The 26,248-nt window shown below is 46.7% G+C and overlaps 1 protein-coding gene across 3 annotated transcripts in view; it reads right to left on the reverse strand.

Moving 5' to 3' along the window:
• The window catches only part of ZNF236 (zinc finger protein 236), a 1,017,074-nt gene that overhangs the window by 828,928 nt on the left and 161,898 nt on the right, over positions 1 to 26,248 (reverse strand). The window lies entirely within an intron of this gene.

Consider the following 26,248-nt stretch of genomic DNA (forward strand, 5'->3'; position numbering starts at 1 on the left):
AGTGGTGTGGAGTAGAGTGTTGTAGATTAGAGTGGAATAAAGTGGCATGGACTGACACACAGGGGGTTGTGCATGGAGTCAGAGTGGAGTAGTGCTGTAGAGTGGCATAGTGTGGAGTACAGTGTCAGAGTGGAGTTGAGTTTAATGGAGTAGAGCATCAGAGAGGATTATTGTTGAGTGGAGTAGCCTAGAGAGAAGTGGCACAAAGAACAGTGTGCAGAATAGAGTGGCATAGAGTGCTGTGGTGTAGTGTGCACTGGTTTTGAGTAAAGTGGTGTAGAGTGCTTTGGCGCAGAGTAGAGTAGTGCAGAGTGGATTGCAGTGGCGTAGAGTAGAATGGCAGAGTGGAGCGGCACAGGGTGTACTAGAGTGGCATAAAGTAGATGGTTTCAAGAGTAGAGTGAAGTGGCGCAGGGAAGTGGTGCAGCATTGAGTGCAGAGGTTACAGTAGAGAGGCTTAGAGTGCCGTGATATGGAGTGCAGTAGTGCATAGCAGATTAGTAGATGGCGTACAGTGCAGTGGAGGGGAGTGATGAAGAATGATGTAGATAGTAGTGGCATATTGTGTAGTGGGGTCATTGTAGTGGGGTAGATTGGAGTTGTGTAGATTATAGTGGCTAGCATTGTAGTGGCATAGAGTGAAGTGGTGCAAAGTAGGATAGAGTTCAGTGGTAGAGAGTGCAGTCTTGTAGAGTGTCTTAGACTTCTGTCTTTCAGAGTGGAGCATCTTAGTGTGCAAGGGCAGAGTTCAATGGCATAGAGTGCAGTGGTGCAGAGTAGAATAGAGCGGCATAGAGTGCAGTGGTGCAGAGTAGATGCCGTACAGTGCATTGGTTTTTAGTAAAGTGGTGTAGAGTATATTGGGTAGAGTACAGTGGTTTAGAGTAGAATGGCGTAGGGGTGCAGTGTAGAGTGGTGTAGAGGGGTGCAGCGTAGAGTGCAGTGGCATGGAGTGCAGTAATGTAGAGTGCAGTGGCGTAGAGTGAAGCAGTGCAGGGTGGAATAGACTGGCGTAGAGTGCAGTGGCATAGAGTAGAGTGCTGTAGAATGTAGTGTTGCAGAGTAGATTGGATTAGATTGGCATAGAGTGCAGTGGAGTTAAGAGGAGCGATACAGAGTATAGTGGTGTAGAGTGTAGTGCATTGGCGTGGAGTGCAGTAGACTGAAGTGGCATAGAGTGCAGTGGTGTCGGGAACTACAAGACCTTATGGAATAATTCTTGGTGGCCCCAAAGTTTGGTACCACCGCAGCACAGAAAGCCAGAAATCTCGGAGTAATGTTGGCTAACAAACTCACTTTTATGGATCACTCCAATCAGGTAGCATCTTCCGGTTTTCTAATGCTAAAAATTCAAAAAATTAAAAAACACAATTTGCCATATCTCCCTCCTGAACTTAGGAAAAGAATGATCTTGGCACTGGTCGTGTCTAAGATCGACTATTGTGATGACATCTTGGTAGGAGCACAATCTTGAGTTTAATACAAATTGTAGACTCTACAAAAAGCAGCTGCCGTAGAGTAGAGTGGAGTGGCGTGGAGTGGAGTGGCGTAGAGTGGCGTAGAGTGGCGTAGAGTGGGGTAGAGTGGGGTAGGGTGGAATGGGGTAGGGTGGAATGGGGTAGGGTGGAATGGGGTAGGGTGGAATGGGGTAGGGTGGAATGGGGTAGGGTGGAGTGGGGTAGGGTGGAGTGGGGTAGGGTGGAGTGGGGTAGGGTAGAGTGGGGTAGGGTGGAGTGGGGTAGGGTGGAGTGGAGTGGGGTGGAGTGGAGTGGGGTAGGGTGGAGTGGCGTGGCGTAGAGTGGCGTGGCGTAGAGTGACGTGGCGTAGAGTGGCGTGGCGTAGAGTGGCGTGGCGTAGAGTGGCGTGGCGTAGAGTGGCGTGGCGTAGAGTGGCGTGGCGCAGAGTGGCGTGGCGCAGAGTGGCGTGGCGCAGAGTGGCGTGGCGCAGAGTGGCGTGGCGCAGAGTGGCGTGGCGCAGAGTGGCGTGGCGCAGAGTGGCGTGGCGCAGAGTGGCGTGGCGCAGAGTGGAGTGGCGCAGAGTGGAGCGGCGCAGAGTGGAGCGGCGCAGAGTGGAGCGGCGCAGAGTGGAGCGGCGCAGAGTGGAGCGGCGCAGAGTGGAGCGGCGCAGAGTGGAGCGGCGCAGAGTGGAGCGGCGCAGAGTGGAGCGGCGCAGAGTGGAGCGGCGCAGAGTGGAGCGGCGTAGAGTGGAGCGGCGTAGAGTGGAGCGGCGTAGAGTGGAGCGGCGTAGAGTGGAGCGGCGTAGAGTGGAGCGGCGTAGAGTGGAGCGGCGTAGAGTGGAGCGGCGTAGAGTGGAGCGGCGTAGAGTGGAGCGGCGTAGAGTGGAGCGGCGTAGAGTGGAGCGGCGTAGAGTGGAGCGGCGTAGAGTGGAGCGGCGTAGAGTGGAGCGGCGTAGAGTGGAGCGGCGTAGAGTGGAGCGGCGTAGAGTGGAGTGGAGTGGAGTTGCGTAGAGTGGAGTGGGGTAGAGTGGAGTAGGGTGGAGTGGGGTAGGGTAGGGTAGAGTGGGGTGGGGTAGAGTGGAGTGGTGCAGAGTAGAGTGGAATTGGGTGAAGTGGAGTATGTATGGTGTAGTAGTGCACTGCTATTGCAGACAACACATCCTCAATTGAAATGACCATCGCATTTGCAAAGACGTACAGTTTTACTGATAAAAGTATACAGCGCACAAATGATAATGTGTGGAGAGGTCATCCCCTAGTGTATTGATTTGTTTTGATGGTATCAAAATATTTGTTACCACCACACTTCGGAATTACCAGAATTACACTCAGTAGCAACCATGATTGTCACAGAAATCCTCAAACTTTGAAGTCAGAGAAATAAAGCCAGATAACAGTAAGCAAGAACATGTGAGTAACATACCAAAAGCCAATGGTAAGCAACAGGCAGAATGCATTCCCAGGGAAGCCTTCTCAATTCCCCAAGATGATGTTAGTAAGCTTCGACATAAAAATGTTAAGCCAAAAGGTCTGGAAATGAAAACAATCTAGTACTCTAAAGCAATTTATTTACTCAACGGGGAAAGCAAATAGTTCATAAAGCAAGGGCAACAGACAAAAACAGAAGTAAATCACAGAAAACAAATGCCGACTGTCGTAAATTGTCAAGAATCTCAGAGTGGAGTATTAAAGAAAAGCCAAGCTTTCCAGCAATTAATCACTCCAACTGCCAATGTTAGAACCACAAGGGTCCGTGGAGCCTGCTGAGTTTCCATATAGAAGTAAATTTGTGGGGCTTTGGCTAAGCTCCTACATGGGACCCAGGTACTGTGAGACCAGAGCTGTGTTCCTTCCAGTATACCAGAAACTTTGGTGCCATAAATAATTTGTTGGTAACTCTACATCTCATTCTGGTTTGCCTGGGGAAATCAGAGCAGCAGTGGGTCCATCATCCACAACTGCTGAAAGCCAAAATGGTGCCTTGGCAGAACGAAGCGGCTTACTAAAAAAGCAGTTGCACACATGAGGCAGATAGAAGGCACACTCCCAGGGGAGGTGAGGTGGCCCAGAGTGAGCTGGGAGTATGCCACTAGTGTAACTTTAGAGGATCACTAGGTAATCGGTCTCGAGGACAGCCATGATCATCCACAGCTAACCGGTGTGGCAGTGATGAAAATGAGGGAATAGAAGGGTGTGACAGGGCCAAGTTGTGGAAGGGCAGAAAGTCTATAACAAGCAAATCAGCTTAGTAAGTGTGGCTCTGTTGAACTGGAGACACCTGGGAAACCTGTAAAAGGTTAGATTGCAGACCTTGGGTCTCCGCCTGCTTCAGTTGTCTTAATGGGAGATAGAACGATATACCGCCCAATAAGATTCAACTGTAGGAAGACAGCGAGAAGACTTTTTCAACTTACAAAGACCCTTCACAGCGCAATAGGTAAGTAGATGAGACAAAGGATCCTGTGATGCAAGTAGCCATGAATGACACCTATGCATTTTTTTTAAAATCTGTTCAGGATTGTGAGTTTAGAAATAGTGGTCATCTTATAACTCTGAAATTGGGAGTGCACGTATCATGCAATTTAAAATGAATTTTCCAAAATGTGTTTCTTCTTGCACATTGAAATTTGAAAGCGGACTTACATTTGAAAGCAAAACATGTAGAGAAATTCAATTGATAATTACAGATGCTCTGCTATTGTATGCTTCCATACCTCTGATACAAATGGTACCTCAGTTTCGTGGATGGGCTTATTACCCACAAAAGGAAAGGTTCTGAAACACAACATGGAAACATCAACAGTTTTCCTTTAAAATTCGCTCATTCTGCTGTTCTTGGAAGTGGGATCGGCTAGAACCCACGCAAAAACTTACAAATCCACGGAATTTATGAAAACCAGAGGAGTCGAGGGACGAGTGGCTTCCATGGATCCCACTCAGTTTTCTTATGCAGGATGCCCTACAAATATCAAACCTTGGCTAAAATGATGTACTTTCACCACATTTCTGTGAGAGAAAGTTCTGGAATCTTCAAGGTAAGACAAAAACTCTACTACCCAGAACAATACCAGTCCTGAAAAAAATGGTAATCCAGTTGTGTGGGTGAGTCTACACAGTCAAAATTTGGACCGTGTAAATTCAGTGTGGTGTCAACATGGACTTCACTTTGAGGGGAGGGGGGGGGGGGGGGGGGGGGGTGGCTTGCGCCCAAACAGCATGGACCCCTAGCCGATCAACGGATGCTTTTAATACACCCGCTGCACTCTACATTAATGAATTCAGCAGATCAATCTACCATTGCTGAAAGGATGATTGTTCAGGAGTAAATGTAGTTGCACCGACCGAGCACCAGTGTCGAAGGTCGAGTGGGCTCCTCCCGCCTGCTCCAGCCAAGAGCCTAGACACACCACATCTCAGAGTGTACCTGAAAGACTCCTGTAGCACTGCTCCAACATACCACCAGCCATGCTCTTGAGCACGTAAAGGGAGGCAGCCCTGGCCTACTTGCAGGGTGAGCCCATCTGTTTTCATTCTTCACAACAAGTCTATGTTGTAAAAAATCTTAAAACGGGGAGTGGGGCGTAAAATATAAAGCCCAAGGAGTACTAGTCAAAGTATGAAGTGTTTAGCTAAATTACTATATCGAAGCTTTACTCTAGCAAACCTAGCTGGGTGAAGGTGCATATAATGGTCCTGATATACATGGTGTCCCTGGTGCACTTACAGTATCTGACACACAAGTTGTACCAGGTAGATAAGGATTATACATTTCATATTGGGCAAATTGAACACACATGTCACATTGTATGCATATGCATGGTTTGGCAGCTTTAAAGCAAAAGACAGTGTGGATCAAGACATAAGCTGCCCAATTTGGTTTATTACGTGTTCTAGTACATATCCAAAATATTTGGCATATGATATAACTACAATCTGACTAGTATAGGAAGAAAGTATTGAGCATGAGAGCGGAATACCAGTTGCACCTAGTGTATATGTTCATGGAATATCAGGTGGATTTAACAGTCTCAACATTGTTCTCTCTCAAAGAAAGAGATGAAACTGGAATCTAAAATATATCAACATAAGTCTGACAGAACTGCTGTAGTGCAAACATAAGAATCTTCAGGGCCACAGCTTGTAACTGGATCACAACATTTTAAGAATTCGAAAACTGCTCACAAGAGAACATTTGCATACATTGTCTGGTGGAAAGAAGCAGCTCCAAACATTAAAGCATTAAGAGTATGAACATTCTGCTCCCTTCTAGGAGACAATCTAGTTTGGAGAGGCTTGACAGGGTACAATGAATATGCTTGAGGTGATTGAAAAATTCTGCAACTTTCCTAAAAGTTACAAAGTTTTACAACAACGAAAGATAAAGAAGAGACCAGCTTCCAAGATAATGTTCTTTAATTTTGAAATTCATCTTCAGAGCCAAAACAAAGAATTCACTCAAACTAGTCAAGGACATACTCAACAGTGAAGGTATCCAGTATAAAAGGACTCGTGAACTTAGAAAGAACTGAAGGAGCTGCTGAAAAAGGAGTTCAAATAGACTCCACAGGATTCAGCAGCTGACACACTTTGGGCCATAGCTTAAATCGCAGGTCCAGAAAAGCAAGATGGAAAGAAGGAAGGGAAGAATCCATGGAAAATGGATAACCACTTCAGTAGACAGAGCGGATTTAATCTGTAAACTATCTCTGGGATAAATGTTAACTTAATGATTTTTTTTTGGTTTTTCCTTTACACTATTTGACTATTAACATGATTCTTCTCACAGCTGTTGGGTATTCCAAAATATGAATAAATGATTCCATGCATTACTTATGCTTATAGTCTTTTTTTTATTCCCAAGTAGGGCAGATGATGGAGCTTGGATGGTCACAGATGAGACTACCTTCTCCTTCAGGACAAACATGGTGAAATTTGTCCATGGTCTTTGGCGACTCTGTGGTGGGAGGAATCTATTCTAACTTCAGGGATTAATCACAGTTTAGGAACCTTTCATTATATTATTATTGCTTAAAGGTTTAGCGGTTGCTTTTGGGGAATTATTTGGGTGGACAAATCTTGTGATGCTGCCCTAAGCATTCAGGTTTCTTGACTGCATTCCACACTTAAATGTTACTTCTCAGAAGGTACAGGAAGAAAAACGTTTCAAACTCATATAGGATGTAAGTGAACCCTTTTACGAAAGTTTACACCTTGGTTAAAATTACCTTCCTGAACTTAAGAGGTATTAATTCACTGGCTATGAAAATGACAATGTGGAAGTCACTTACGGAAACATATGGCTTTTGGTATAGACTCTTGTAGACACACTTGTCCTGCTCTGAGCAATTTATGACGGATGAGGCATTCATGCTATCTGGATGCGTTTCACTCAACACACCGAACATAATGGTATGGTAATTTACTAACATAGGGATCTCCAATTCAGTATTTGGGATAGTAAAAAGATAGAGATGGCATATTTTTAATGATAAAGAGGACACTGCGTCGAGGTCACGTGTGGAGGTATCAATTGTCTATTCCAGAGAATATGAAACAAGATGTTTTCCTGTTAGATTTAATGTGAAATCTTCCTAACCTTGTGGAAGGGCACATGATACTTGTAGGTTATTTTATGTTGACAAGGGATGGGAAGTTGGATAGATCAGGAACTCGGAATGGGACCATTGATACTTTTTTTTAGGAAGCTTAAGGCATCACTCTGCACTGAAGGATAAAAAGATAATTTGTGGAAAGACCATGAGCAGGAGACGTACAAGTTACTTACCTTCGGTAACGATGTATCTGTAAGAAACATAAGTTAGTTAGATTCCTCACCTTAGAAAATCCCCAGGCGTCAGGCTGGATCCGGAAAGATTTTTCGTCAGCAATACCCCTTGCGCGTCGCTAGGCATCGTCTGCGGCTCCGCGTCCATCGTCGGAGTCGTGCGCCGGAATGACGTCGTCGGAGTACTTAGACGCCGCCTTTGCGTGCTGACGTCAGTTCTTGTACATAGCTTTCCACGCCAGGAACGCAGAGCCATGCAAGAGACCGACACTGGTGCCAAAAAGTCTAGGGCCCTGAAAGGATAACCTTAACCCTAGAAGTCGGTTCGCAGAACGGGGAGGATGGGTGGGGCGGTGAGGAATCTAACTAACTAATGTTTCTTACAGATACATCGTTGCCGAAGTTAAGTAACTTGTACATCTGAAAGAAACATGTTAGTTAGATTCCTCTCCTTAGAATAGATACCCCAGCAATACCATCCCCGGTGGTGGGTCTGCGAACCAAGATCACACCAGAAAGTCCTGGAGAACAGAACGGCCAAAGAAGCCGTCCCTCCGGACTTGGCTGTCCAGGCAATAATGCTTGGCAAACGTGTGCCGCGAGACCCACGTTGCTGCCTGACAGATGTCCTGCAAGGGGATTCCCCGGCCCAGGGCAGTGGTCGCCGCTGTGGCCCGGGTGGAATGGGCCCTCAGCCCCACAGGAGGATCCTTTTTAGCCAAGGAGTAACAAGCCTATATACACAATACGACCCACCGCTTGTGTACTGCCCGCCCCTTCTTAGCGCCCACGTAGCCCACAAAGAGTTGGTCGTCCACCGGAACTGTTTGGTGCGGTCCAAATAAAAGGACAGCGCCCGTTTTGGGTCCAGACGGTGGAGCCTCTCTTCCTCCTTGGAAGGATGCGGAGGCGGAAAGAAGGTGGGCAACGTGACAGACTGCCCCATGTGAAAGGCAGCCACCACTTTAGGAAGAAAGGAAGGACGAGTCCGGAGGACAACCCTGTCCGGATGGACAGAAAGAAAAGGAGGCTTAGAAGAGAGAGCCTGGAGCTCACTCACCCATCTAGCCGAGGTGATGGCTACCAGGAAAGCAGTCTTAAGAGTCAGAAGACGAAGGGGACAATTATGAAGAGGCTTAAAGGGAGCGCACATCTGATATGTCAAGACCAGGTTCAAATCCCACTGAGGCTTTACGAAAGGGACAGGAGGAAACATGTGAGTAATGCCTTTGAAGAAGCGAGAAACAACAGGGGATTTGAAAAGAGAAGGCTGATCAGGAAGCCGTAAGAAAGCAGAAATAGCCGAAAGATAACCTTTAAGAGTGCCCAGAGCAGAGCCCTGCTGGGCCATGGAAAGAAGAAAGAGGAGAACCTCAGAAAGAAGGGCGGAAAGGGGATCCACAGCCTTTTCTATGCACCATGCCACAAATTTGTTCCACCTGCAGGCGTCTACCGATTTTGTGGAGGGATGCCTGGCTGCCAGAATCACATCGCAGACTTCAGGAAGCAAGTCAAATGGCATCAACTGTCGCCGCTCAATCTCCACGCATGGAGGTGGAGACTGGACAGGTTCGGGTGGAGGACCGTCCCCTGCTGCTGTGACAGAAGGTCCTCCTGAAGAGGCAGTCGTATCGGGGGGATCGATTGACAGACTGAGTAGCTCAGGATACCAATACCTTCGTGCCCAATCCGAAGCCACCAAGATGACTTGAGCCCGGTCGCGCCTGATCTTCTTCAGCACTCTGGGCAGAAGTGGTATAGGTGGAAAGGCGTACAACAGACCGCAACTCCACTCGTGACGAAAGGCGTCCCCGAGCGAGTGCCGCCTTAGAAACTCCAACGCGCAGAACTGCTGACATTGCGCGTTCTCTTCGGTGGCGAATAGATCTAACCAAGGCTCTCCCCACTGCTGAAAGAGGCCTTGCACCACGTCCGAGTTGAGACGCCATTCGTGATCCATCATGCACCGGCGGCTGAGTTAGTCTGCTCTGGCGTTCAGAGAGCCCACCAGATGTTGAACCACCAGGGTGATGCCCTGATGTTCCAGCCATGTCCAGAGGCGCAGAGCCTCCTGACAAAGGGTCCACGACCCCACCCCGCCCTGCTTGTTGCAATACCACATGGTGGTGGTGTTGTCCGTGAACACCTGCACCACACTTCCCCAGACAACGGGAAGGAATGCCTTCAGTGCAAGTCGGATCGCTCTCAGCTCCAAAAGGTTGATATGGAGCCGAGACTCCGCCGGAGACCAGAGTCCTCTGATCTCCGCCTCCCCATGTGGCCCCCCCATCCCAGGAGGGACGCATCCGTCACTACTACGTGCTCCGGTTGGGGTAGGGAGAGGGATCTGCCGCTGACTCAATCACGGTCCGCGAGCCACCACTGCAACTGCTTTGCGGTGCCCTCCGAGATCAAGACATGGTCGGACAGGTTGCCCCGATGCTGGGCCCACTGAAACTTCAGGTCCCACTGCAGAGCCCGCATTCGCCACCTGGCGTGATGCACTAACAGGATGCAGGAGGCCATCAGACCCAGAAGCCGCAGCATCAACCTGACCGAAACCCAGGATAGAGGCTGAAAGATGGGAATCAGAGCCTGAATATCCCGGACCCGCTGGTCCGGAGGATAAGCCCGGAACTGCGCCGAGTCCAGAACCACCCCAATAAAGAGGAGTGTTTGGGAGGGACTCAGATGCGACTTCAGCACATTAATGGAGAACCCCAGCAAATGCAGGAGGTCGGCCGTAGTCTGGAGATGGGAGACGACTTGCTGGGGGCGAGCCCACCTTAAACAGCCAGTCGTCGAGATAGGGGAAGACTGGAACCCCTGATCAGCGCAGATGAGCTGCGACCACCGCCATCACTTTCGTGAACACCCGAGGGGCACTGGTGAGGCCGCAGGGGAGCACAGTAAACTGAAAATGCTCCCGACCCACCGTGAACCACAGGTAACGCCGGTGGGCCGGCAGGACGGGGATGTGAAAACAAGCGTCCTGCAAGTCCAACGCTACCATCCAGTCTCCAGTGTCTAGGGCAGCCAGAACCTGAGCTAAGGTGAACCGCTCCTTCCGGAGGAAGGCGTTGACACTCCTGAGGTCCAAGATAGGGCGTAGGCCCCCATTGCCCTTCTTGGGAACCAGAAAGTAGTGGGAATGACAACCACGGCCTACTTCTGGACCAGGAACGCGCTCGACGGCCCCTTTGGCCAAGAGGGCCGCAACTTCCTCCCGTAGAAGATTCAAGTGATCCCCCGACATGCGGTGGCACTGCTGTGGCATGGCTGGAGGGGTCGTCTCGAAGGGGAGGGGTAGCCCCTTCGGACGATTTGCAGCACCCACCTGTCTAAGTGTCGAGTTTTGAAACTTTGAAATATTCACTAAAAATCACCCAATCAACGAAAATGAAATTACTCACCTGTTATCAGGAGAGGTCCCAGTGCTGGATCTTTGTGCCCAGCACTGACCCTACAAAGCAATTACAACTGTGATTTTCCGATAACCAAACTTTTCTCCATAGGATAACATTGCCTGGTTTTTGCCAGAAATTCTTCTACGTGTCGGTTTATATTCCTTATAACAAAAACTGTGTAAAAAAAACGATTTCTTTCAACTGTTTACAGGAGATGCAGCAGGGCTGAATCCAGGATCCAGCCCCAAGTAAGACAAACCTATGCAAAGTAATTGATACTGTGTTTACTTTCAAATTCCCATTGAGCTCAATGTTATAATTGTGTTTAACTTGTGTTGCCTATTGCAACAACTGTAACTATTGCATTTAAAAGTCGATTGTTTATTGAAAGTATTTAACTAAAGCATCTCATTCTGAGAAAGTATTTTGATACCTACTTGTGGTTCTAAAATAAAACAACTATACATTTTTATATACAAAACTTGGCCTAGAGTTCAGTTCTTTAGTGTGTGGGACCATTTGCTGACTGAGTGTGTACAACAAATACTTTACACTGTCCTCTGATACTGCCTTACTGCTCGACAAAGCGACCACTTTAGAGAGTAAGGTTATATCTAACTTTAGCCTCTGGGGACTGTGGATTCTGTGCACACTGAACCTTACTTTGGTGCAGTATATACAGAGTCACTTTCTTACAATAGTTAACTCAGGTAACTATAATGGCTGATTTTCTCTGGTTTTGTACGACTTAAATGTCAGCCTAACTATAATGTCCCTGTAACCTCTGTCTTTTTGTGAAAATGTATATATCTCTTAAAAATGAAAATATAAATTTAAGAGTTTGTGTACGATTTCTTTCATTGTTTTGCACAGCGCAACCTTACTAAAAAATATTACTTTCAACCTACACCCCAGAAGCCCACGTATAGAAGAAGGAAGTTCCTGACGTTGGGAGTGCCCAGAATAAGCACTGTACTAGCAGAGAGCAGTTTGAGATTTCCTGCAATTTGTGATCCTCTGCTCAAGGTACCCTTTTGTTCTAACTAAATTTGCGCTGTATTCGCCCTTCACGGCGATCACTCCTGAGATACTGCCTGTACCTGCCAGACTTTAAAATGGCGGCCACAATATCCCTCGATCCTCGTCTACACACCGCGCAGCAATATTTGTTTCCTGTGTAATGCGGAACCCAAAGTTTGCCAGCGCTCTCTTCACTCTGTGGCCCTTTGACCCGTTATAACTGCTCACACACTCACTTTAGTCCACGAGTGTAGCAGCAACTGAAGGAGCTATGAACCAGCACGTTAACGCTGTACTTTAGCTGCAATATCATGACCACCAACATTTGCTGTATTGGGACAGCAGATTACCAGGCAACTGAACCCGCGACCCAACTATCAATTCCCCCCTACAGCAGTGAGGGTCATTCTTACCAGCCTGACTGTCCCTAAGATGGCCGCCACGAGTGGGCCTTCCACAAAAGCACTGTTTCTCCCCTTGTTGGTGAGGGATCCAGCAATTGTTCTACGGGGATACAGAGACCTCTGTGAGAGTGACCACAGCGGCAAGGGGGGGACACTCAGTAGAGGATTGGGAGTGGTCCCACTACCACTGGGATTGTAGCACCGTACACGTCACTCAATAGAAACAAAATAGAAATTTTTGACTATGCCCCCCAGGCGGAAACCATAACTGTCTGTACGTACCGTGGTGCCCAAGCAATCTTGGCCAATGCCCGGTGGAGCCGTCCTGTGGAGCTATAGAGGAGTTTGGCTCTGATTCACCCCTCGGCCGTCACCTACCCAGCCGGACTTTGGACATTGTTTTCCTCTTCTCCCCGTTGTGTTTCTTTTCCCTCCCCCGCCTCCTCCCTCCGTGATTCATTGTCTGCCTCCCCTTTTCCAGCCTGACCTTTCTGTGTCCCCTGAAGTAATTTCCCCTTGCCATTTTTAGGTCTCATGACGTAAGCAGCGCATGCGCTGCTCGTCCTACGAGGGCTTCTTGGAATCAATACGATTCCAGAAGCCGTGTCCCAGCTCCGCCGGTGTTTTGCATTGGTGCGCTTAGTTTTGAGTCACCAATTAAGCAAAACCGGGTGTTCTGATTGTCCAGGAGGTTTTTTAGTCCCGCCTGGTTACCACCCTATCTCCTTTTGGCCCCCCCACCAGGGTTGCATCTTTTACTAGCGGCGAGACACAGTGGCTCCTAAATAGCCGCTACGCACTTGAAAGCGCGATGCAATTATAAACAAGGGGCTGCCTTTGCCAAAGCTGGGAGCTTGTTAAAGAGAGTGAAGCAGGTCAGGATCTCACTAAATTACTCAGACGATTAAGGAAATGGGACAAGATGCACGGGGAATTTAGAGAGGAGAGTGAGTGTACTGTCAAGCCCAATTGATTTGAAGTTGAATTTACATAGCTTTCATTGCCATTGACGAAGCGTCTAAGCGCTTCACGTGAAGAGAGTATGTTTGGTTTAGGCTGTCTTCATTTCTCGTTAAAGTGCCACACAGTTGCACAGGAAGCGACGCTGCTGACAGAAATGACAGTAGTTTGAGGTCTGTTACTTGACAAGAGTAGCGATGGGCCTCTGCGGCTCCTTGACAACAGAAGAGCAAGGGGGGTGATGTGGTCCCCATTTTGTACGCGTTTGAAAACGTTCAGAGCAGCACCGTACAAGCCAGGGACTTTCTGCTAAACACCTACAGCTGGACCCAAAACAAAGGCCTAACAGCTAGACGCCAATGTTGGTAAGTATGTGTGTGTATTGGAAGGGCTGTTAGCATCAGTGTTTGGTGTTGACCCAAGCAGAGTTCCAAGCTGTTCACCACTTGTCAGTGTTCGACAAGTTAATTTGGCTTCTTTTCATGGATGAGCTTATAACTACCCTTGTCAAGAGTAGCCTGCAGAAAAGACATAATATTGAATAAAAATGTGTCATCACACTGCGTTTTTTGCGCACATATATATATCGAAATGTTCAATATGTGTCCAGTGGCCGGTTAGCTCAGTTGGTTAGAACGTGGTGCTAATAACGCCAAGGTCACTGGTTCGCACCCCATACTGGCCATGGCAATGTTTTTTGCAGAAGGTCTGAATTTCACCCCAGCTCTGATTTTTGGCCACTTAATTTGTGTTATTTTAGTGTAAGACTGTTGTAGCGTTGAGCCACGAGTGACGGGGTAAGGCAATCATTTGGAAACAGAATGAAAGGAAGGCGAGAACTCTCAGGACATGCTTAAAACAGGGCACGAAGTGAATGGAGACAAAGCACACGAGTGCCTTAAACGATTGGGGTACATGGTTCTTAATACTAGGATAGAGAGAGAAGGAACAGCCGCATAGGGGGTAATTGAGAAACAACTGCTTCCGCCAGTACGAAACCTCTCAGCGTTGTGACACAAAGCATTCTCGAACTGCATGAACTAATACAACGGGAGTAAATTCAAGTATCTAAATAATCTTATAGTTACCAGACGGAGAGCAAGATGTATTGTAATTGTTCAATTTGGATTTATATAGCCCCTACCACCCCTGATGAAGCGTTTTATTGTGGAGGAAGTGAAGTTCAGGAGTGAGCAGACACAGAGGGGAGAGATTGCGCTAATATTCTGATGTGTAAACATGAAATATGTGCTGAAAACGGGAGAGGGCGGGAAGAGGGGCGATTGTGTACAGGCGTTCGATTTGACGCGCAGGCGGGGCTAGAGGAGGAAGCTACAGTATGAAGTTCAAGCACATTTGTGATAAACGTTGGTAACATGACAACAGGGCCGTGAGATGGGATGTAGCCTGAGTAGAACCTTCTCGAGTCTTCAAACCATGATCTGCATATATTGCCAAATGATGCCCATATCTTGGGTCTGACGCAGAAACACCCAGAAGCGAGCGTTTCCCGAGCATTATATATGGCCTGGCCATTCCGGCCCAGCACACTACATAGTGAAGGTCTCAGAAAATGTTATTGCGTCCTTTCTAGGGTCCCCAGACGCTTACACACCTCCGGAGACACTACACCTACACACCTCCAGGGACACCATTCACCTTACCAGGACCCTTCCTCCCCCCTTAAAGAGCTACTGCAAGTTATCACCTACAAGGACAGGGCACCTCCCTGCCTTATGGGACCTTGCACCCCAGCCACCTAATGGGGCTATGCATGACCCCTTCTCCCACGATTTGAGATTTTTCACTCACAAACCCCCCCCGGGGACACTACACCTCCCCGAAGTCGTGTGACCCTGCACAACAGCCACCTACAGGGACAATGCCTGACTCCCTCGTGACTAGAGATTATGCTCCTGCCTTTCCTTCAGGGATTCTACACCTCCCCACCTCCATGGAACCTGCACCTATCTGGCCAATAAACACCCAGCACCTCTATTACTTCACCTTCTGAGCCTCCAGGGGCACTTCATCTCCCAGGACCCTGCACCTTCCACACCCCAGGGAGTCTCATGCTCCCCCACCTACAGGAACCCTATACCTCCATAGATCTAGTTACCTCACCTTAAAGCACCCTGAACATCTAGAAACCTTGCCCAGCTCTCATTCCTGAGACTAATCCCCTCCTGGGACCCTAAACCTCACTCAAGGTACCCTGCTTCTTCCCTTCACCTCCGTGGACCATGTACCTCCTCCACCTACAAGGATTCTACCAGGGCTTTAAGTGGGATAAGAAAAACTGTGGGTGCTCTAAAAGGGGCGGGGCAAACCTCTAAAAGGGGTGTGGCCTATCCAAGGAGGGGGATTGGCCGAAATCAAGATAACTAGCATTGTGTGCTTAAGAAAATCCCCTCCAATTATCCTACCTTCGGAAAACACTCTCTCTTCCCTCCCTCCTACAACGCGGCTCACCTAGCATGACGTCTCCACTTCTCAGTAGTGAGCAAAATGAGCATGCGCACATCGACGTGCATGCTCTCACTGCAGTCCAATAACAAAAAAGAAAAACAGACTACCTTTATCGTGCTCTATTTTCGGGCCTCGCAGAGACCCGTTTTGAGGCCCCCTGAAAATAACTGCCGGTGCTCAGACCCGGCCCACTTAAAGCCCTGCATCCATCCATCCATCCTAAGCAGTCTGCGCCATCCAACCATCTTTCAATCCATCCATACATTCCTACCTACCTACATACATACATACATACATCTGTGTACACCTATCCTAAGCATCTGTCAGCCCACCGGCCTTTCCTAAGTACTGGTCCATTCATCTATTCATCCACTCACTCAGCCATTCATCCAGCCAGCAATCCATTCATTCATTCATTCATCCATACATACATACATACACACATACATGTTTCCATGGACCTATCCTAAGCTTCTATCAGCCCACCCGCCTATCCTAAGCACTGTGCCATACATCCATCCATACGTCCATGCATCCACACATACATCTGTCCCCGAACCTATCCTATGCATCTATCAGCGCACCCGCCTATCCTAAGTACTGGTCTATGCATCCATTCATCCTTCCATCCATGCATACATTCATCCATCCATCCATCCAGCTATCCATTCATCCATCTGGCCATCCATCCACTTGCCCTTTATCCACCTATCCGTCCTTCTTTCCATGCACCCTCCGCCCACGATCCAAAACACCCCGTATTATATAACCCTGGGCGTAGTTCGCGAAGTAGCACTTCGCGAAGCTACGCAAAGTGCAGTTCGCACTACGCGAGCTACGCGTAGCACTTTGCGAACTGCATAGTACCTTGTTCGCACTGTGCCAGATATCGTTTTCAATGATTGCACAGTGCGGACAAGCAACCGGCACAGTGCAATCATTGAAAATGGCATCTTGCACAGTGCGAGCTGTAGTTTTCTGCTGCTCGAGTAGATTTTTACTTGAGCGGCAGCTTTCTCAACGCGAACTGGTAGTTTCTCATCGCGACCACTCGCAATGAGAAACCTGACCTCCTCGCGTTGGGAATCTCGCCGGAAGTTTTATTTTCAATGCGCGCGATCACAAACTAGATGTTGCTGATCGCGAACGAGGAAAAAGTCTCGCAGGGATGTCATTTTGCTTGCTCGCGGTCGCCAACTTGACGTTGAGGACCGCGAGCAAGCAAAAAATGACCGCAACAATACGCTACGCGTGTTCGCACTGTGCTACGTGCAGTTCGCGTAGTGCGAAGTAGAGCGAACTTCGCAAACTACGCGAGCGTAGCGTAGTGCTTTGCCCAGGCTTAGTATTATACTCATCCACCCAGCCTCCTAATGGGCCGAAAAGGCTGGTGATAACTATTGACAGGCATATGTTTCTGATAAAGAACAAGAAAGCTTTCAGTTGCTCTTTGTGGACCATAGTTCACCGCCCTTCTCTGGTGGTGTTTTAAACAAAGGTTGATCTGGCGAAAGAAATGTAAACCAGCTTTTCAGTGTAAGACGCTAATTCAGAAACATAACCTTTTGTCCATTTCTATATAGGAACACTGCTTTAAATTGGCTGTGACTGACAGATACTGAATACCTGTAGTTCTTACATTTGAGAGAGTATATCAAACAGCTAATATGGAGTGGTGAGAACCTGCCCTTCTATATTTCCTTGTGAAGCACAGTATAGGAATATAAAGGTAATTCCAACGCTACTATCTTCATATTAAAGAAGGGGGTGTGAGAACTAAGTGAGCCCCTCCAGGGGTTCTGCGCCTCTCTTGCCCAGTGATTCTGCACCTCTCTTGTCTCCAGAGGTTCTGCAACACCTCTTCCAGGAGCCTGCACCCTCAGGTAACCTTCACCTCCAGAAACTCTAAGTCTCCAGGGACCTAGCACCCCTCTACAAACAAGTCCCTTTCACATCAATCTCCATGATCAATGTATTACTCCAGAGCACTCTGCCTCCTCTACCGGGAGTCATGCACTCCACCACTCCCACATAGTCACCCTCCCTGAACCATCTCTCATAGTGACTTCACCACCACCTATTCACCAGAGATCGTACATCTCCCTGTCTTACAGGGGCCTTTCACCTTTTCTCCTCGAGGTGCCCTGGACCACTCTCCCCATGGACTCTGTATCCCTCCACCAGAGATCATGCAACCCCCCTCCACATTCCCCTTCTCCACGTACCCTACAGCTTACGCCACAGGGAATTCTCATCTTTTTACCAAAGATCCTATGCCACCCTTCCTGACTCTCCCAGGCTCTTTTCCTCCTTTAGGAACCAGGCACTTTCTCTACTGGGGGCTCTTTAGCACTGTAACCCAGACTTCCTTTATCCCCCCCCCCTTTTTTTTATAGGGGCCCTATTCCTTGCCTCTCTCTAGAGACCCTAGTTCACTATTTGGAGGAAAGGGCCTCTCAAGATTGCACATTTTCTAGAAAATGCATTAGTGTAAAATGCACACATCTGACTTTTTCATTTCTTGTACATAATTGTGCAGAAAACGTGTAGCATTTGAAAAACCAGGGGCAACAGTTATTGCCTCTTACCATTCCCATTAACCTATAATCCAGAGTTTATCAAAAGGGCTGTTCTCGGTGGAAGCATGTATATTTTTCACCCAACCCCCCTTCAGAGCACCTCCTTTGTTGCTCTACCACACCTAGTGGTACATTAAATAAAATGTTCATTTTGCTTTCTGTTGGAGGTCTTGGCAACTGCCATTTGCTACTGGCCCTTTCCTCATTACAAATATTTTTGCGGAAGTGTATTTTATTTTTTTATTTTTACCAATCCAAGTGGTATACACAATCTTGGAACAATAAATATAACAAACACTTGTAATGCTATACGTCTCGCATTTGTGAGAGCTTAAGCTTTTTGTGAGAGTTAAGCATTATAAATAACAATCTTTTTATTTATATGTTTTAAAATCCTGCAAGCAGTGCATAAACACACACTTTATACTTATAGTCCTTGCTTACAAGAAGCAAGGCTGGCAGTAAAAAAGGCACAGTTACTGCTAGCCTTGGTTCTCGTAAGCAACTATATATACAAAGTGTGTGTTTACGCACTGCTTGCAGGTTTTCAAAACACATAAGTAAAAGGCATTCTCATTTACAATGCCAATAGCTCATACTTTCACAAATGCGAGACCTATTGCATTGCAAATGCTTGTGGTTTTGAGCATCCACCTCTCCAGGGCTGACAGAATGCCTGTCTATCTTCTTCACATTGACCAACATAGTCTATAATCTACACTGGAGTACGCTGCTTATGTATGCAGTTATCTAGTAACCCATCAATTTTTATAAAAACCTTAGGCAACTGAAAATTCTAAAATGGACAACCTAACATAACAAGCATTGAAAATGCAATAGATCTCGCCTTTGATTAAGTTAAAGCCATTTGCTTTACTAATGGTATTGTATAGCAAAGCAAATGGCTTTAAGATCTATTGCATTTTTAATGCTTGTTTTCTATGTTATGCTATGCTTTAGTAATTCATGTAACTATGTTATACTGTTTCCCTTTCTATGTTATGCGACGCTCCAGAAACTGATGTCACTATGTAACAATGGTCTGAAACAATGTCCTACCTCATGTAAAGCACTCTGATACCTCCAAGTCTAGCCAGCGCTATATAAAACTTTTCAAATAAATACATAATACCTACTTTTGTTAAAGAATTTTTGCCAGCTGACTACATTGTTATTTGTACTAAACGTTACCCAGGTCCTATGGCGCACCTTGAGTTACCCCATTAGTATACAATGGCTAAGGCTGTGTGGGCTGTCGCTCTGGTGCAACTAAGACAGTGAGCCGTCATCCACATCTGTGTGTGCCAGGAGGGTCCACCAAAGGTCCATCACCTGGAGGATCTGACCACTCAGGACCGTTGTCCACACCTGTGACTTCAGTATACTAGTAGGGAGCCACTAGAACTATAAAACCATCACTGCAGAGTGGTGCAGAAAAGAAAAACAGAACAGAAGGCATCCTGCTGAAGGTCGCTGTTTTGTCCAATTACCTAGGTGGAGGATGAAGGAACTGCTTCGGCCAAAGGTCGCCGCTATCTGCGATCTCCTTATAAGTGCTGCCCCCATGAACACGGGAAACGCAGTGAAAATTGCTCGCTGAAGGAGAGCAGCAAGGGGAGTGTAGGGGAGGTAGAGATCCCTGACTCCCAGACACTTTGAAGAACACGGTCAGGTAAGACTGAAGCATAGCTGCAGGCGCTTCATGGAGACTTATGCTAGTTCAGCGATGTTCCGCCTGAGAGCTGATTTTTGAAAGCCAAAGTCAGATATTGATGCGCGCGCCAGTGTGGTCAGTTCCAGAGTTCCACCCAGGGACGCAGAGTCAGAGTGTCGCATAGCAGAGGTGAGAAGGGACTTACAGGGTAAAATATGGCTCGGATCAGTGCTAAGGCACTAGCCTTAACAGGAGACTGTAATTAGTGTGTTGCATTTTGCGTGTGTAATAAATACTCCTTGCATACCAAAATCAGAATTGGACTGGACAATCACTTAATTGGGGATAATATGGGTATTTTGAGTTGTGAGCCCTCTCATACCTTGCACCTACATCTCCTGAAGAGCCTTGGACTGCTTGAACCGGGCTACCAAGAATAGTCAAATGCTGAAGGAGTGGTATTTGGCCCATTACGCTGAGCCCATAGTATGTAGGGGACCCGGGATATCAGAACTAAAAGTCCACAACTCCTCCCGTGGGCCAAGTAGCACCTATTTGCCATGTGGCCCTCTGAAAGGGGCTCCGACAGGTAGTTTCCTCTGGAAATCAACTGATGTTCATGCAGATGCCAGATATCTATTTAACATTCCCTGCCACTACATCTGCCCAACGCCTATAAATGTTTAATCCTAGATAAAGGTATGAAGTGTTAGTCCTAAAACATGGTGGTGGAGCTGAATATACACCACATTCCTCCAATTACAGCGGAATTCCAGGTGGGCCTCTAAGGAGGTCTTGAAGGTGCAACACCACATTGTCTGAATACAGTGGGATGTTGTGTACCTGCATATGCACCTTCACCACATATTGGGATACTTCCATTCATGTATGACTTGCAAAGGGTGTATGGCAAGCATAAATAAGAGTGGGAAGAGTGGGCAACCTAGTCTTCAGCCCCTTTGCTTCTTTGCTGATTTCAGTCCATTCAACAACGTGGAAAAGCTAGTTGCTGTTTGGCAACTCATGCGCATTCTCCATATAGATGGAATCCACTGCCACGTAAGCATTGCCGCAGGTGTTAAATCTATCAGATGAAATAGCCTGTGAATGTTGGAAGCAGTATTTCTTCCCAGAACAAATCCATTTTGGCTTGGAAGCACTAATTGCGGGAGGACTTCCACAATACAAATAAAATCTTCCGTAGCATTTTACAATCCAAGTTCATAAATGATGAAGGCAGCCAGACTGTCAATCTAAAATGTCGAGCCCAGCTTTCGGCAACATAATATTGATTGCATCTCTCGATGTGGGTGGAAATGTACAGGGTCAAGACTGATTAGCATATGGCTGGGTCCAAACTGGGGTGGCACTGGATCTATGACTGAGGGTTAGTGGTTGAAAAGTTCAGCATTCCCTCCATCATCTTGTTGAACAAGTTACTTACCTTTAGTAACGATATTTGTAAGAGACATAGATTAGTTATGGATTTCTCACCTTAGAATTACCCCCAGGCGTCACTCGGTCCGGAGAATCTTCAGCAATACCCCTACACATTGGTAGGTGGCGGTCGACTCAGCGTTCGTTGTTGGGGTCGTGGTCGCCGGAATGACGTCGCGGTATCTGCTTAGACGCCGCCCATGCGCGCTAACGTCCGTTCTTTACACGACATTCCACACCAGAAGCGCAGAGCTATGCAAGACACTGACCACTGGTGCACAAAACTAGGGCACTGAAGGGAAGTCCCTTACCCTAGAAGTCAGTTTGCAGAACGGGGAGGATGGATGGGGCAGCGAGGAATCCATAACCTATCTAGGTTTCTTACAGATACATTGTTATCGAAGATAAGTAACTTATCCATCTGAAAGAGACAATTAGTTATGAATTCCTCACCTTAGAATAGATACCCCAGCAATACCAACCCCGGAGGTGGGTCTGCGAATCAAGTTCACACCAGAAAATCCTGGAGAATTGAAAGGCCAAAGAAGCCTTCTCTCCGGACTTGGCTGTCCAGGCAGTAGTGATTGGTAAACGATGATCTGTTGGTACCCTGTTGTGGCTGGCTCAATCCCGAGCTGCCTAAAGGCTTTGGATGCTTCGGAGCCTGGCCCGGAGGCGGGACTTCTGTAGACTTATCTCGGTGCCGACCTGAACCTGAAGGTCAGGGTGTGACCGAAGTCTTTAGTTTTTTCGGGGCAGGGGCGTCGACGTCAGTACTCACGCTCCGTTGACCTGGAGTAATCCGGTCGTCCGATTCCAATTTGTCTGTTTCGGAGAAGTTGGCCTGTTTGTCTCCTGTGTCTGGATCATCAGAGCCTGCCTCGAAGATGTTGTCCGGCGTCAGAGCGGTTGACCTGGACATTTCGTGTCGTTGGGCCCGGCGATCACGTATAGTCTTTTTGGACTTGAAAGAGTCACAGGCCTGGCAGTGTTGACTCTCGTGTTCTGGCGAGAGACAAAGGTTGCAGACCTCGTGGAGATCTGTGTGTGGGAATTTAGCCCCACACTTGCATTTTTTGAATTGAGTCCTTTCCATATGCTGGTTGATGGCGCCGATCGGCCCAACGGCCCACGTCGACGACCGGATTCGAGAATGTCTTTGAAACCGGATGCACGTGGCGAGGGATTCGCGATGGAGACAATACTGTCGAGCGGTGGGACTTTTTTGCACGTTGAAGGGGAATCGAACGACGTCGATCCGAAGTGCAGCAAATTACATCCGAACCCGCTGGCAGAAAAAAAAAAAACTGAAGATGGAGTCGATGCCCATGCGCACTATTGCCCAAGGGAGTAGTCACCTATCTCGTGACTACAAAATACTTCTTCCAAGACAACAACAAGGTGCAAGCATCCGAGCCCAACTCTACATGGCGATCTATGCAAAAGTGTACAATCTGCAGCTCATATGCCTCGAACAAAGTTATTTCATTTTACGAAAATCTTTTGTTCTATCAATATAGCATAATAGTGCTCTTTTGACATCAAGTGTGTGTAGAACCCTTTCTGCTACTGAATCAGATTGAGGAAAAAAAAACGGTAACAACTTGATTAATATGAAACACAAACTACATTTGGAAGGAATTTTGGGTATGTACGAAGAACTACTCTATCTTTATGCAGTGGAAAGCAGGGTTCTTCTAAGGTTAATGAATGCCTGTAGCTCACCAATACGTCTTAATGAAGTAATAGTAATTAGAAATGCAACCGTCCATGAAAGACATTATAGTGCACAATTGTGTAATGGCTCAAAAGGTGGGCCACTAAGCCTTGTGAGCACAATGTTCACCTTCCAGACAGGTGCAGGTGATATTCTGGGTGGTATTATTCCTTTAAGGCCTTCCATAAAAGCCTTAATTTCTGGGACTTTTAATAAGGATAAATGTTGTCTGTTTTGTAGATATGCAGCTACTGCCGCAAGGTATAGTCAAATGAATGTGTAGGCTAATCCAACTGGCTATAGATGCAAAAGGTAACAAATAATATTTTGTATAGATGCATGTATTGGAACAATGTTGTTATTATTACAATATATAACAAATCTTTTCCACTTTGCTGCATAGCATGCTCTAGTGGTAGTTTTTTTTGCTTCCTTATGAATGGTTATATAATCTTGTGGTAGATTTAGGTATCCAAGCTCTAAGACTTCAGGAGCCAGATCGCTAGGTTGAGCTGCTTGGGTTTTAGATGTCTGATTTCTCCATGGTTCTGTGTGAGAAGGTTGGAAGTAAGGTGCGATTTTCAGTGTGGAACTACCGACAGTTCTAGTAGTGTGGTGAACAATGGTTGACAAGCCCATGTGGGAGCCACTAGAATTAGTGTGAATGATGTCAGAGTTTATGAACTAGAAATGGAAGGAGAGGGAGAGGCGGAAAAGCATAAGCAACTATCCCTGACCTGCTCATCCATATGGCATTGGCTTTGGATAGATGGTGTGGGAAACTAGAGCCGACATTAGGACATTTTGGGTTCTCTGTTGGGGCAAAGAGCTCTATTTGTGGGAATCCCCATTTCTGGAAATATGGAAGGAGAACCTGGGGATGAATTTCTCATTTGTGTACTTGTTGCCACATTCTGCTGAGGTCGGCAAATTGGTTGTGCATGCCTAGGTGGTGTTCTGCTAGAAGATGAATTTTGTGATGTATTGCCCAACACAAAATGTTCTGAGAGAGGCATGACAACTGTAGAGAGTGAGTTCCCCCCGTTTTGTTACATAGTACATGGCTGTCATAATGTCCATCCAGACTAGGACAAGTTTCCCTTCTAGGTGAGGCTGAAAATTCTTTTAGAGCTAGTTGAACTGCTAGAAGCTCCAACTAAGTGATGTGGAGACTTCTGTGTTTGGTAATCTGCTGTTAGTACGACTTGTTCAATGGGGTCGATGAAAGGCTGCCCTTTTGATAGGTTTTGTGTGTTCCACCACTGCAGAGAGCTATGAGTTTGGCTGTCTACCATCACTAGTTATGTCAATTGACCCTGTGATTGATTCTACTGACATGCTAAGCATTCATGTAGAGGACGAATGTGTAATCTTGCGTGAGGCACTATTGCAATGCATGATGCCATCATTGCGAATAGTTGCATGAAAGTCCTCACTGTCAGGTATTGGTGGTTTTGAATCTGTAGTAATAAAGTTTAAAAGTTGTGAATTCTGGCTGGATTGGGAGAGGCTAGAGCTGTGTGAGTGTTTAGCATTACTCTCAGATATGTTTGCTGTTGTGAGGGATGAAGATGGGATTTTTGTGCATTGACTGTAAATCTCAATTGATGGGGAAGTTTTATGGTATCTTGAGTGTGTTGTAGACACTTTTTCTGTGTGTTGCCTTTGATAAGCCAATCGTCCGAATATGGGAAGACATGAATTAGTTGTCTTCTGAGATGAGCTGCTACTAATGTAGTTAACCCGAATGGAAGTACTTTGAATTGATAGTGCTTTCCCACTATCACAAATCTGAGATATGGGCTGAATGTATAGGGTTATGGAAGTATGCTTTCTTTAATTCTAGTGTTGACACAAAGTCGCCTTGATGTAGAAGTGGAAGGACTTGTTGAAGGGTGACCATATGGAAGTGCTCTGACAGTATGTATAGGTTTAACGGTCTGAGATCTAAGATTGGTCGTAAAGACCCGTGGTTTTGGGGATTAGGAAGTAAAGTTAGTAGACTCCTGACCCTTGATGTTGTAATGGAACTGGTTTTATAGCTCCTTTTGTTAGCAGAGCTTGTACTTCTTGTTTGAGAAGCTGTTGGTGTTGTAGCAAGAGTTTGTGAATGCGAGGTGGAATATTGGGAGGATTGCTGGCAAGTTCCAGGCAATAATCTTGCTAGATAATATCCAAAACCCATTTGTCTGTTGGTATTGATTGCTAAATGGGAAGAAACTGTTGTAATCTTCCCTCAACAGGTGAGAAATGGTCAGGGAAAGTGGTAGCAAGTCACTGTTTGTTAGAGGATTGGGAGGTACGTGTTGGTGTACCTCTGCCTTTAAAATTGTTTCCCCTATATCCACCCTTGTAGAACCCTCTAGAGGTGTATGGTAGTATTTGTGTCTTGTACGAGGATGCGGCTGCATCTGGGGTGTGTTAGTTGGAGCCTCCTCTGTAAAAGAAGGGACAAAAGGGAATTCTGTTGGAAGGAGACTGAAGTGCTCCCATGGAATTTGCTACTTCTGTATCCTTTTAATTTTTTTCTAGGGACTGATCTATTTGAGGGCCAAAGAGGTGTTCCTTATCAAAGGGCGCATTAAGAATGGTTTGTTGCACCTCAGATTTGAAACCAGAAAATTCTGAGCCATGCATGTCTCCTAAGCACAATGCTAGTGTTGATTCCTCTACAGCATCTAATGCACACCTGATTGAGTAAGTTTCCCTTCTTGTATTATTTTCTGCCCCCTCTTTCTGTGCTCTTCTGGGAGATATTTTAATAATTCTTCCATTTCATCCCAGTGAGCTCTATCATATCTGGACAAGAGACCTTGTGTATTAGCTATACGCCAATGGTTGGCTGATTGAGCAGCTACTTTTTTCCCTGATATATCTATGAGTTTGGATTCTTTATCTGGAGGTGGAGCCTTCCCTGATGTTTGTGAATTTGTCCTTTTACAGGCATTAGATACTACTAAGGAATCTAAAAACAAATGACCCCTAATAAAAACTGGGTCAGAGCGAGGGGGCTTATATTTCTTGTCCACTCTAGGTGTTAGTATACATTCTGTAACTCCTCTCAGGAAGATAAGTTTTCTCGAAATAATCCATGCTTTTAGGTAAGGCTGTAACAACGCTGGAGGCTACCGCTTGATGTAAGGTGCCAATTCTTCACATCAAATCAGACAACATTTGCTAGGAGCCTGCTACGGACACTGTGGAAGCTGAAGGGACTCTCCCGCCACACCGAACAAGCTACGCTGTGCTGAGCCACGGGGTGCCCAGATGGCCCAGGACCGGCACGCCAGACTGCAGTCTACTGACAGCAACAGCGTCTTAGAAGTAAAGTTGTCAGTTAGATTTAGTAAAAAGCGGTTA

Source organism: Triturus cristatus, chromosome 5_2 (genome assembly GCF_964204655.1).
Source record: "Triturus cristatus chromosome 5_2, aTriCri1.1, whole genome shotgun sequence".
Taxonomy (NCBI): Eukaryota; Metazoa; Chordata; class Amphibia; order Caudata; family Salamandridae; genus Triturus; species Triturus cristatus.